At 41.5% G+C, this 12,820-nt stretch overlaps 1 protein-coding gene across 3 annotated transcripts in view; it reads right to left on the reverse strand.

Annotated features, from left to right (window-relative positions):
- Positions 1–12,820, reverse strand: part of LOC146527136 (protein SCAI) — a 55,621-nt gene that overhangs the window by 42,070 nt on the left and 731 nt on the right. The gene's annotated exons all lie outside the window — the stretch shown is intronic.

The following is a 12,820-nucleotide window of genomic DNA, read 5'->3' on the forward strand; positions in this document are numbered from 1 at the left end:
GAAGACCGGACCAAAGCAAGCTCACACGAACCCGAAGACCACACCAAGAAGCTCTCGCCTTATTTGTGACCAAATAAGGAGGAACTTCGCCCGCACTGGCCCGTGCGGAGGGGAACCCCTTCCCCTTGGACTCCCTGCCCGGACCGAGACCGAGATGGACAGAAGGGTTGTGAGGACAGTCAACTGTTGCCGCCGCCCGTGCTCATAGGAATGAGCAGTCACCAGCCGCCGCGTGCGGGGAGGACACAAGCGTCCCCTGCCGCTACCGCAGCTACCGCCGCAACCAGCGGCACGCGGCCTCCGTGCTCCGCTGCGCTGTACGGCGTACCCGTGCAGGCAATGGACCAGGGGACCACGTCGAGGGAGCCCCCTCTCTCCGCGGCGCAAACTGGCGCGCCGTGCCCCGCGGGATCGACGCCCGCACCAACCGCCTCGCCTGCCTCAGGCCAGGCACCCAGGGCTGCACGCAGCGCCCACCGACACCAGGAGCCGAAGAAGTGCTCCCCCTCCGCGCCCCCTAGGGTACTGGACGATGCTATGTCCCCACAGTCGTCACTGAATAGGGACATGGTAGTCTTGGCAGAACTCAAGCTCAATGGTGCGCTGAGTCGGGAGCTAATGGAACATATGGCCGTGTTCCTAAACGACCGTGCTCGAGCGCTAGACCAGGCGCAGTCGCAGCCCATGTTCCAGACCCCGGTGCACCGTCAGCGCGCTGCGGAGTCCGAAACCCCAGATACAGGAAAGCGCCACTGCCTAGTGACTATCCAGGCCAGCCGGCCAGAATCAAGAAGACGCCGAGATAGAGAAGGAGTTGGCAAAGACATGCCCCCCCTCCGCGTTCCCTCAACTACTACAGATGCCTCCAAAATTAGTACGGACCAGGCACCGGGTACCGTACCCACTACAGCAACAACGTCGAGCATCACGTTCGCCAACGCACTCCAGGCACCTGGCCCGAGCCGTACAGCTGCATCTGCCCAAGCCTCTCTAGTGCCAGGGCACACCAGCACCACGTCAGCACCAGCACCAACACCTGCACCAAAACCTCGTTTCCCTCCCCTCATAGTGGAGGTTCTTCCTGACTGGGCATTGCATTTCAAAACGCTCAGGGATAAATTGGGCCACGCGCCTAATGCACGCCCGTTCGGAAGAGGCGTGAGATTTACACCGGGCTCGGAGGATGAATACCGCATAATACAGCAGTATCTCTCCGAGCTCGAGAAGACTGTTGCCATCTCTTGGTTCACGTACGCACTACCGTCGGAAATGAGCCGGAAGGTGGCCATTCGTGGACTGCCTGCAACGACCGTACCCGAAGACATCACCGAGGCGCTGGCTCAGCTGGGATACCAGGCAGAATATGTGCGCCCGATTAAAGCAAGGATGGGAAGACCGGGGTGCATTTTTTACATGCCAGGCATAAAAATAGAACCTTGGAGAAGCATAAGGGGCCCGGCACAGTGCCACCGCTGCCAAGGCTTTCGGCACTCTAGCCATAGGTGCCATCGGCGCTTGGCTTGCGTGCGGGCGGCGAAGAGCAACCTGCACGCGACTGTCCACGGCCTCTGGAGGTTCCAGCCACATGCATCAATTGCGGGGGGGGCACATCCCGCAAATCACTCAGCGTGCCCGCAATATAGAATTGCGTAACAAGAGGGCTGGCACCGTCGCCCTGACTCAGCTGGCACCAGACCGGCGTACCAGGACCTACATCCCACTGGCACCAAACATGGTCGCCACAGACACACAGGCGAACTCACTGATGGCACCGGCGAACCCACCCACCAAGACAGGAAGCCGCAGAAACAAGAAGAGAGGAGGCAAAAGGAGCAGGCAAATGAAAGACAGGCAGGAGGATGCCCGTTCCGCTCCAGCAACAGCGCAGCAGCCCGCTCCCGCTGCAGCCCGACCTCCAGTACCTACATCCACGACGCTCCCGGCCAACACCCAAAGGCCTGCACAGATAACCATTGACAGGGCTATTGACACCATAAAAGTAGTCCTCATGGCTATTAGCCTCATTCAAGATGCCTGACGAACTTCGAGCCATCTACTGGAACGCCGCGGGGTTACGCGGGAGGACTCATTTCCTTCGCCTTCTTCTCCGCCAACAAAGAGTGGATGTTGCAGCTATATGCGAAACTCATCTCTCCCCCTCTGACTCCATTAACCTACCCGGGTACCACACGCTGCGGCTGGATGCCCCTCCGGATAACATACGGAGAGGCCTTCTATTGGCAGTTAGGAGATCTATTGTGCATCAACCGACATCGGACACCAACACCAAATTGTTCCAGTCTCTGGGCGCGGAAATCCGGGCGAAATACTTCGCTTCTTCGCCATCTACCGCCCCCCAGCATCATCCCTCAACCTCAGCGAAATCCGAGGGATCATGGACAGCGCCACTTCTACAATTGCTGCCAGTGACTGGAACGCCAAGCATTCGGCATGGAGATGCCACACAATGTGCCACAACGGACGCCGCCTTTTCGAGGACGCCGATCGGCATGGGTACGTGGTGGAGGGCCCAGATGAGCCTACCCACTTCTTCTATACCAGTACCCATCTTCCGAGCACAATAGATCTCGTGGTCCATAGGGGAATGGATGACCATGGACTCACCCTAGAGACACTACCCGACGCCTACGGCTCCGACCACCTTCCGGTGCTGGTGACAGCACTTGGGAAGCTGACTTCGGCGAGGAGACCACCGCATGGAGGCCTAATACATTGGCCGCGATTTGAAGCCTTCGTGCATAGCAAAATCCCCTTGCGCGACGAGCCTCTTGACAGTCCCTCTAGCATTGACCGGCTGGAGGAAAAAATCACCAGCACCATTCGGGATGCCATCAGCGAAGCCACCGCCCCGCCGAAGCTGAGGACCCTTCCTCCCATCCCTAAACGGCTCTCCGACCTCATCGCAAAGAAGAGGAAGATACGAGCAAAGTGGCAGAAAACACGCGAGCCAGCGACAAAGACCAAGCTGAATAGCTACATAAAGCGCATCCGCGCAGAGCTTGACTCTGTGGCTGCGGAGCGTTGGGAGAAGCGCATTGAAGAGGCAAGCGAGGACCAACCCTCGCTCAATAAGCTGTGCCGTCTCGTCACGAAGAAAGCCCCGCCGGTGAGACCCCTATTGCACCCGGATGGCACATTGTGCTTCGACTCGCAGGGTAGAGCGGAAATTCTGGCCGCACACCTGGAAAGCCAGTTTCTACCCAACCCTAGCCAACGTGAAGAAGCCCACAACAACCTGGAAGCAGCAGTGCAGCAAAAAATCCGAAGCCCGCCCGATCCAGACCAGCCACCTCCATTCTTATCTCCGTCGCGAGTGAAAAAGGCTATTTTCTCACTTAAGCCTAAAAAAGCACCGGGGGAGATACTGTGACCAACGCGGCTCTACGTCACTTACCCAACAGAGCAATCGCAGCACTCACCAGACTGCTCAATGCCATCCTCCCCCTGGGATACTTCCCCCAGGCGTGGAAGGAGGGCCTAGTGGTAATGCTGCCCAAGCCTGGGAAAAATTCTCGCCTTCCGGAGAGCTACCGACCAATCACCCTCTTGAGTGCAACATCCAAACTCTTCGAGAAGTTGCTGCTCCCACTACTCCAAGCGCATCTACAACCGCGCCCCGAGCAATTCGGTTTTCGGAGCGAGCACTCCACGACCCTTCAAGTCGCCCGAATGCTCCATTATGCCTCAGCCGCGGCCAATAGAAAGGAAGTTGCAGCAGTGGCCTTCCTAGACGTCGCGAAGGCTTCGACCGCGTATGGCACTCAGGATTGCTGTACAAGGTCCTTCTAGCTGGCGTCCCCCATCACCTCGTACGAATCCTGGCCGAATTTCTCCACGGCAGAAGCTTCTGCGTGAGGGTCGATGATGCCATCTCCAGTAGACATCCAAGCCTCGCCGGGGTCCCCCAGGGCAGCATACTGTCACCAACGCTGTACACGACATACACTGACGACATCCCAGTGGGCCAGGACGCAATGTTGGCCCTCTACGCGGACGACATCGCGCTCCTGACCAAGTCACTAAACCCAAGCCGCTAAGAAACTTCAGCGCTCTCTGGACCTTCTACCGGAATGGCTGGCGGAGTGGAGGCTGGCTCTTAATGTGACGAAGACTCAAGCACTCGTGTTTGGGGGTCACCGAAGAAACCCTCCTCCGCTGACAATACTTGGAACAGAGGTCCCGTGGAAGAAGAATGCAACTTACCTGGGCGTAGTCATTGACAGGCAACTGACAATGAGCGCCCAGGTGAAAAAAGCTAGAAATGCAGCTAGAGCCGCTCTGAATTTGTTGCGGCCAGTATTCAGATCTCGCCTCCCACTGCGCACAAAGTTGGCCATATATAAAATCTACGTCAGGCCACATCTGACGTACGCTGCTCCGGCCTGGCTTGCCCTTGCCTTGTAGCTCATCCCCCCACCTCGCCTCCCCACCCCTGTCTTTAATAAGACAACTGCCCAGGCTCACTAAAGCCAACACAACGCCACGTCCATATAATAATATAATGGACGGAGCTTGATCCCACGGTAAATGTCCCTCCGGACATTTACCCTGAAGCCGTCTCCCCTCTCCCCCTCGGGGGCTGAGAGATGATTACATGCCAGATAAGGCGATTCCACTACCAGCACTCTTATAGTTAAGAACTAGTTTTAATTAAAATTGTATTTTATTTTAATAAAATAGTTTTTATATACAAAAGTTTAAGATATTTTTACTCACATATACACCATTCACATTTTTTTATATAAATTGTATATATTTACTTAAATTTCTATCATTTGGTGTTGAACCATTTCAAATAATAATCATGGTATTAAAAAACGTCAAAACAAATGTTTACTACGCAGAATAATTTATTTTAAGACGACTGACGAATTTTATGTTATAAAATTTAGCTGGGTGACTGGGGTTCCAAATTGGATCCATTTTTTTTTATGTCAACAGAAAATGCTCATTATGTTCAATAATTTTTCTTAAAGCGTTGTATTGATATCTCTTATAGATTAGGCGGGCTGCTAGGGTCTCACATCAGGTATTCGGACTATCAAAATAAATTATAGCCTATATGTTGCTGAAGACTAATAGCTATGTAACAAAATAACTTTCATTTAAATCCGTCCAGTAGTTTTTGAGTGAATAGGCCACAACAGACAGACAGACAGACATGAATTCCAAAAATTATTTTTTTTATCTTCTATTACTTGTTTTAAGGCCCCCTGAAGGGTTTTTTTTAGTTTAAATATTTGGCTTACTTAATAACTAGTTCTGTAGTAGTAGACGTCCTTAAATTAAAATAAGTCTTAACAAAGGACAGAAATCGTTATTTAAAATTTCTTTTCTCTTCGAAAAATTAACTGTACCTAAACAACGTTTAATTTTTCGGACAAACGTTTTCTACTGGGACTTTTTCGGACTAAAACAATTTATTTTTTCAGATATAATTCTTAGTTTTCTGTTTAGTTTTTAGTCTTATATTTTAGGACCATTGCGTTGAAAAGAAAGGGCTCTATAGGAGCATTAGGCCAGTGTCTATACATAATCGATGGCAGCATCTACTATAAACGCTATAGATATTGATTCGTTCTACACTCGCGGAGTATTTATATTAAAAATGTTCTCATTTACTCGTTCTGGGAAGACAAATTGCACTTAACACGCTATGAATTGAATTTGGTTGAAAAGTGAAATCTTATTAAATGTCGGAGTAAAAAAATTATCCAAATCGGTTTACCCAGTCCAAAGTAATTAGGTAACAAACATAAAAAAAAACAGTCGAATTGATAACCTCCTTTTCTTACAGAAGTCGGTTAAAAACAGGCAAGCCATTTGGTTATCCATGAAATTGGTAAAGCATTGAAACGTTAAAGCAAACGATTGCAGAGTAATTAGATATTAAAGATTTATTAAGAAATCATGCTTTATTCGTATTTGAAACATATCCAATATGAACAAAATTGCAACCTCTGTGCCTCGAGTGTGTTAAAATCGATATAGCCCATCCTTAATACAGTCAAACGCAAAAAGCATGAAATATACCTCGGGCAGATTTAATATCCGTCCTCCGTTCCTCGAAATCAACAGGTCTCTAGTACGCAAGACTGGGGAGATGCACGTGTATGCAGCTACGCTCCAATGTTGCCAGAGCTCCGCCCGGGACCGGTACGGGAAACTAGGCTCTTGTTCATCATTTGCTTATATTAATTGTTAATGTTTAATTGAAATAAAAATTGTGTTTATTATATTTTTTATCTATTAAGTTATAGATGTTAGTGTTTTATGATATGTGATAGTGATTTTTACTAAATTATATGGATATGGTGGTGAGTGAGTGACTTGTGTGAGTTGGCTTGTGGAAGAAATTTCGAGCCGAATCAGAAATTAATAAAGGTAAGTGAATTTTTTAATTGATCGTTCAAATATGTTTCCACATTTATTAAGTGGGTCAATTTTAAACAGATGTTGATTTTAAACAGCGACGGCAAACGATATCTACATATTTTGCATTCATATTTAAAAAATATCGATGGTTTATATTTATACATTATTGTAATAATTAGATCAATTGATCGGAACGCTTTTGATTGAATTTAGGACGATGAACAAATAATAATGAAATATGAATTTATGATTCTTAAAGTTTTTGAACTTTCGACAGACTTGAAAGAAAGTTTCTTTTAGTTATACGAATATTTATGAAATATATTTATGAAACTATTTTCAATGTATGGGGTGAATTCTAAAAAACCATGAAACATGTGTATTTTTAAGAGTCTCAATTTCAAATTTTATAAAAATCAGTGGCCATTTAAAGAATTTTCCATAAAAATTTTCGACCCCTTAGGGTTAACATTTTTCTAAATCCCTTAGTGGATGTTCACATTATGAAAGCAAACATCTGTCCAAATTTCACGTTTCTACGCTCAGCGGTTACGGCTGTGCGTGCGTCTTACCTCAGTCAGTGAGATAATGTCCTTTTATAAGATAAGATACGTTGAGCTTTCGCGCTTATTTTTACTAATACATATGTATTTACAACAATATTTATTATATAGGCCGTGCACATGCTTGGTAAGCCTCGATAAGCATCCATCAACACTTGCGAGAGCTCAAAGTGTTTGCGACAAGCGCTTGCGAGGTGTTTACACGTTGGCGCGTATTCAGTATTGTCCAGATTGTTACTTTTGTAATATCTTAATCTTGTGTTATAAAACTCAAAATGGAAGAAACGTCAAATTTGGACCTATGTTTATGGAATCCACTCAGAAGGGATTTTGAAGGGACGAAATAGGGGTTGAAAGTTTGTATGGAAAAATAATTAAATCAGCACCGATTTTTATAAAATTCGAAATTCAGACTCTTAAAAATATTTCACTGTACACGTATTTCATGGTTTTTTTAGAATTCATCCCCTAAGGGTGCAAATAAGTAGGCGAAGCTGCGCGCACTTACTAGTAAGGAATATAGATTAAAATATAAAATGCTAATACATCTATTGTAGTAATATAAAAAAAACAATTTACCTCTGCAAGATACAAACTTTGTTACTACTTACAGTATTTTTTCCGGATTCAAACAAACAATCAATCTGTGGCATACAAGTTATAATATATATAAAATGTAAAATAAAAAATCCCACACGACATTAAAACTCATAAAATAAAAAAGAATTAGCTCAAGAATGATACATTTCTTAAAGTGTCCGAATTTTAAAGTAATGTAGACTTTTTTTTCTTAAACCATATTTTTCGAAGGCTATTTTAAGTTAAGTAAATTAAATTTACGATATTATTTATTAGTAATACGATATTATTTATTAATAATAACTTGATTACTATTTTGTTTCTTTTACTAGAAATGAAGTTATAACGAAATATGTAGAAATCGCATAGTCTCCGAATATAAAAATTACAAACTGTATTTAGTATGTAAAATTATTATCATTTTACAACATTTTTAATAATTTATTTTTTTTTTGTTTCACATGACAATTGCTTTAGTTTGTGTGTCATCAAATTTTTAAAACCGTTTTGAACTTTATCAAATATTGAAATATAACATGTAACTGATCAAACTCAAATTGAATCTTCCACTGGACGGGCCCCCACAAAGTGACGTAGTGCCTCGGGTGCAACATCGGTGTTGTCGGCTAAGGGTGTAGAGAGGTGTTCACCGGTTTCACCATCACGAGGAGCTCGCCCGCTATTACGCAGATTGAGCACTTCCACCCTTTCGAGTATATTATAGCTAATGCTCCTCTCTGCTGGCCAGTAAAGGGAAGCCAAAGGCGAGGGATAGATTACAATTCCCCTCCAGGTACGTGGAGGCCCCACTCCCCAACAGCTCGTCACAAGCTGCCCTGCGGGTTTATTATTATTATCTTTAAAACTCCTAGAACGATTCAAATTATATATATTTTTTGTATGTAACTAATAGGCCTGGATGGGATCTAGGCTATAGGTATTTGATTTTGAAGGCTTCCGGATGGACACCGGATGTAGACGCGTAGTGGTCCAGCTTAACTATAAAAGATAACTAAATGTTTCCAAAATAACAGTTGTTTAGTGTGATAAGCATTTTCCATTTAACATACATATAAAAATTGAAAATGTCTAACATCTTGGATACATCATCATGGACAGCCATAACAATTTAGCTAAACTATTAGAAATAATGAAATGCCGCTTTAGTAAAACATGTTCAAAGTGGCAGGCATTTTTAGTTGATGTATAACAATTAAAGATCTGGAATATGTCGTAATTTCAATGTGTGACCACTTTTTTTCAGGTGCATATTACACGATACTAAAACACAAACAAAGAATATTTAAAAGATGTCTGTTTTTATGATGCTCCGGGTTTCTGGTCTAACATATTGTATATAAAGAGGGCTATGGAAGAACATATAGGCAACTTTTAACCCGGAATCTCCATGGGATAGGATTGACACGGGACAAACGTTTCTTGGGCGCATGTACCTACCCTCCGCCAGAAAAATATATAGTTATTATCTAGGTAACATTTTTCTATTAAATACGACAATCATTGCGAACAAATTCAAATAAAATCCCTAAAAAATTTACAATGTACTAAATTCTTAACAGTATAGATAACCAAAGTAAAATATTTAATAAATTTTCTCTAAAATAAATAAGTCTTCTAAGGTCACAAACACCTATTTTGCAGGGCGACTTTTTTTTGACTACATTTACAAATCTTCACAAGAATCTAAATAAATTGTTTTTTTTTGTGTATAAAGATGTAAGTTGTATACCTAGGTAACACCTGAATGTTATTTTTAACAAATTCAGTTTATTGTCATTTAAACTGATTTTATTGACGAAAACGCCTATAAGACGTTGGAAGAACGATGTTAACGGCTTTTGTTTTCTGATAACAAAAATAATATTTAAATATGTATAAAACACGAAATTATCAAATCGTTCACAATGAAGAAGTTAAATACATCATCATCATAATTTATCATCTACGAGTATATATTGAAATTTTTATTTTATTTATAATATAAATAGAAATTAAAAGGAGATAATAAATACAAGTACAGTTTATAAATTCAACAGCATATGGATACATATGGAGTAAGCCAATTCATAAGCAATTATCGAATAATATCCAAAATAGAATGACTATCCTTACTATGGAGAACAAAGGGGATGCGAGAGGATACGAGCGAGGGATTAATCTCTCATACGTAGGGTAGGGTGGTATAATTGTAATCAAAGGCTCATAAATTGTAAAATACAAATATTATCCGAGATGAATTATTTATTTACTTTTCCTTATTAATTAGGTAACAAACTGACATACTTTTAACTTTTTTTTTAATAGAACATATATAAACTTTTGAGTAATTAAACATAAATCACAAATTGCAATTTGTGCAATTTTATACACCCCAGATAACAGGTTCATACGCTGTGTTGTTCAACCATTTTGTCGTTAATCCTAAAAAGATTTTATCTATAGAGCTCCGGTGATTGCAGAAGTATTTTTGACCTCAAGCAAATGTAGTAAGGAAATATAGTAGTAAGATGTAGTAAGATGTGTATACGAAATCGTAAAGTATTGCCATTCCCAAAGATAAGGCCACTGATTTCTTGCTTTCGCCAGTATCGATTCGCCTCCGAGCCTCTTTCACCTTGTTTCACCTGTTTTTTTTAAAACCCTTTGTATGCACCCAGACCAATCCGATGGCTCATACATTCAAGGTACCCAGACTTAGGTAATTTTAGCAAAGCTGAAATTTTGAGGATTATTACTGTAATATTCAGTTAAGCCAGTATGAGTTCTCACTAATTTGACTAATTAGTGAGAACTCATACTGCCTTAACTACATACTAATTCTCACTTTCAGAGATAGCGCCAACTATAGGAACATAAAAATCCCCACTCACCTAAGTTAGTGTAGAAACCCTCATAATTAAATATGTTTCTAATGATAATGTAAAAATATATATTTATTATTACGAGACCCTTTACGTGGGCCTAAATTCGCGCCAGACGTCTTAAAGGTTGTTTAAAATTAAGGCAAACTACGTTTTACTAGCCAGCCTAAATTTTATATATTGTTAGCGCACTCGTGTAAAATAGGGTAGATGTAGGTGAAAAAGGCTATAAATTTTATAGTATAAAGGCAGTGGAATAGTGTCAATTGCGGGCATTTGCTAGTAGTATCGGTATTAGCATCGTTAGTATGCTCAAGTTTTAAGAAATTAGAAAAAAATGTCACACAATAATCAGAGCGCTTACAAAAGATGCTGATGCTACGCTGTAGACAACGCTACGCTGTACGCTACGCCATACTCTACGCTGTATGCTACGCCGAAAGTTAAAATGCATGCATATAATTTGCCGGTGACGAGACTTCAGAATGTAGTAACTGGGAGAATTGTATATTTGATAAGTAGAGGATCGTTAGCGGCACTAGATTAAGTGAAGTGGCATATGTCAGGTCTGGGAATTAATTTAAATGTCAGTTGAACTTGGAGATAACTATTTCAAAATGTAACTGGATGCTGGATGCAAAGATGTATCTTATAACAAGATTTTGAGGGTGCTCGACGCAAAGGGACATATACTTTGGTATCTAGGACTGATCCAGGTAATTGCAGATTGGAATTATCATTTGGATACAACTGTGGTCGTATGAATCTAAAAATCATCAGCGTATTTGTGAAATGGTAAGGATTTGAAGGTGGTAGGAAGGTGAAGGGTTTGCAACAGAATTGATGAAGATGGAAAAAGTAAAGGAGAAAGTCCCCCAGCCTGGGGAACACCAGTATTGAGAGATCACCCAGACGACAATAGCCGCACAGTATTCAACAGCCTCCGAGGAAAGATTAATAGATTTTAGAATAACTAAATAGCTCCCAAAATCAATAGTAATAAAAGAGTTACAAAAGTCTAGAAAGGCCAGAATACTTAGTCTGTTATACATCTGCTACAATTGAAATAAATAGAATATTGCTTTTGAATTTGGATCAAGTTGGAATTTGTTATTTTTGTGAGATTGTTCAATGTGTTTTCTTATTTCCGCGCCAATATACTGTTAAATATTTCGTGATATTAAAATGAAGTGGGGTGATAAAGGGAACCGAATCGTTGTGATTGCATAACATAAAGTAGGTATGGAACCAAATTATTGTTTTTAAATCCTCTATACGCTTGGTGTTACTCAAATGTTTGTGATATGTTTGTAACCACATTGATAGGTACAATGAAATCTCCTCAGTTTGTGACAAACACATATCTGGCCGAAACCAACAGAATTCGAAGAAATTCTGTCCGAAAATAAAAGATTCTATCTCAGGAGATAAAGATTGTAATGAACCATGTCGAGTATTTTAAAATATGTCTCAGGACTGACTAATAGAGCACTGGTCATTACTTAACTGATATTTTTAAAATGAATAAGGTGGCACAGAAAAAATTTGAGAAATATTTTAACATACATAACCGTATTGATGCTGAAAGTTCTAAAGAAGCTTCCCAATCAGTAAACAGTTCAGTGATGGTTTGGTGGGGTGTTAGCTATGAATGGTTCATTCAGCAAGATTCGGTGCCGGATCATAAACCTCAATCCATCCAATGTTGGCTAGAAATGAACGTTTCGGACTTCATTAGAATTGAAGACTAACTATCATCTAGTCCTTAGTCTTAGTCCTCTGGATTATGATAAAGAGTTTTATATTTAGAGATTTGAAGTTTTAGAGAGTAAAACTTGCTCTAAAAGCCATGATTATTTGAAGTAAAACCTAAAACAATCCATACGATTGGCAGTGAAGAATTTTCTCATAGAAAGAGTGCGTGCTGCTTGAGGAAATGCCTCAACTTTTACAGTCCTTTCATTGCATTTGCTAGCTTTAATACCCTTTCCCAATCTATATGATTTAAATTTTGCAGTTGTTAAAATTTTTAAACCGAATTTTATATGTCATATTTAAAAAGATCATAAATATATAACAAATATTAAAAAAATCACAGTCAACTATGTGTATATCAACATTTTCAAGTCTAGAAGTCTCTGGATGTTCTCTATGTTCTGCAAAATATAAATTAACGTAATAAAGTTTATTATTCTACTAATTCTATGAAGCCTTTACGCTAGTAATAAACGTAAACAAACTTTTTAAGTCGACGCACTTTGCACGTGTCGCCGTATTGTAGATTTTTTTTCGGTTGCACCCCTATTCGTATACGTATTTAGGATAATTACAAGCTTTTTATTATTTAACTATTTATAATTAGAAATATGATCGTTAAAATATAGATTTATTTGATTAATA

This window comes from Heliconius melpomene, chromosome 21, assembly GCF_056956725.1.
Source record: "Heliconius melpomene rosina isolate 202511_hmr_F chromosome 21, ASM5695672v1, whole genome shotgun sequence".
NCBI lineage: Eukaryota > Metazoa > Arthropoda > Insecta > Lepidoptera > Nymphalidae > Heliconius > Heliconius melpomene.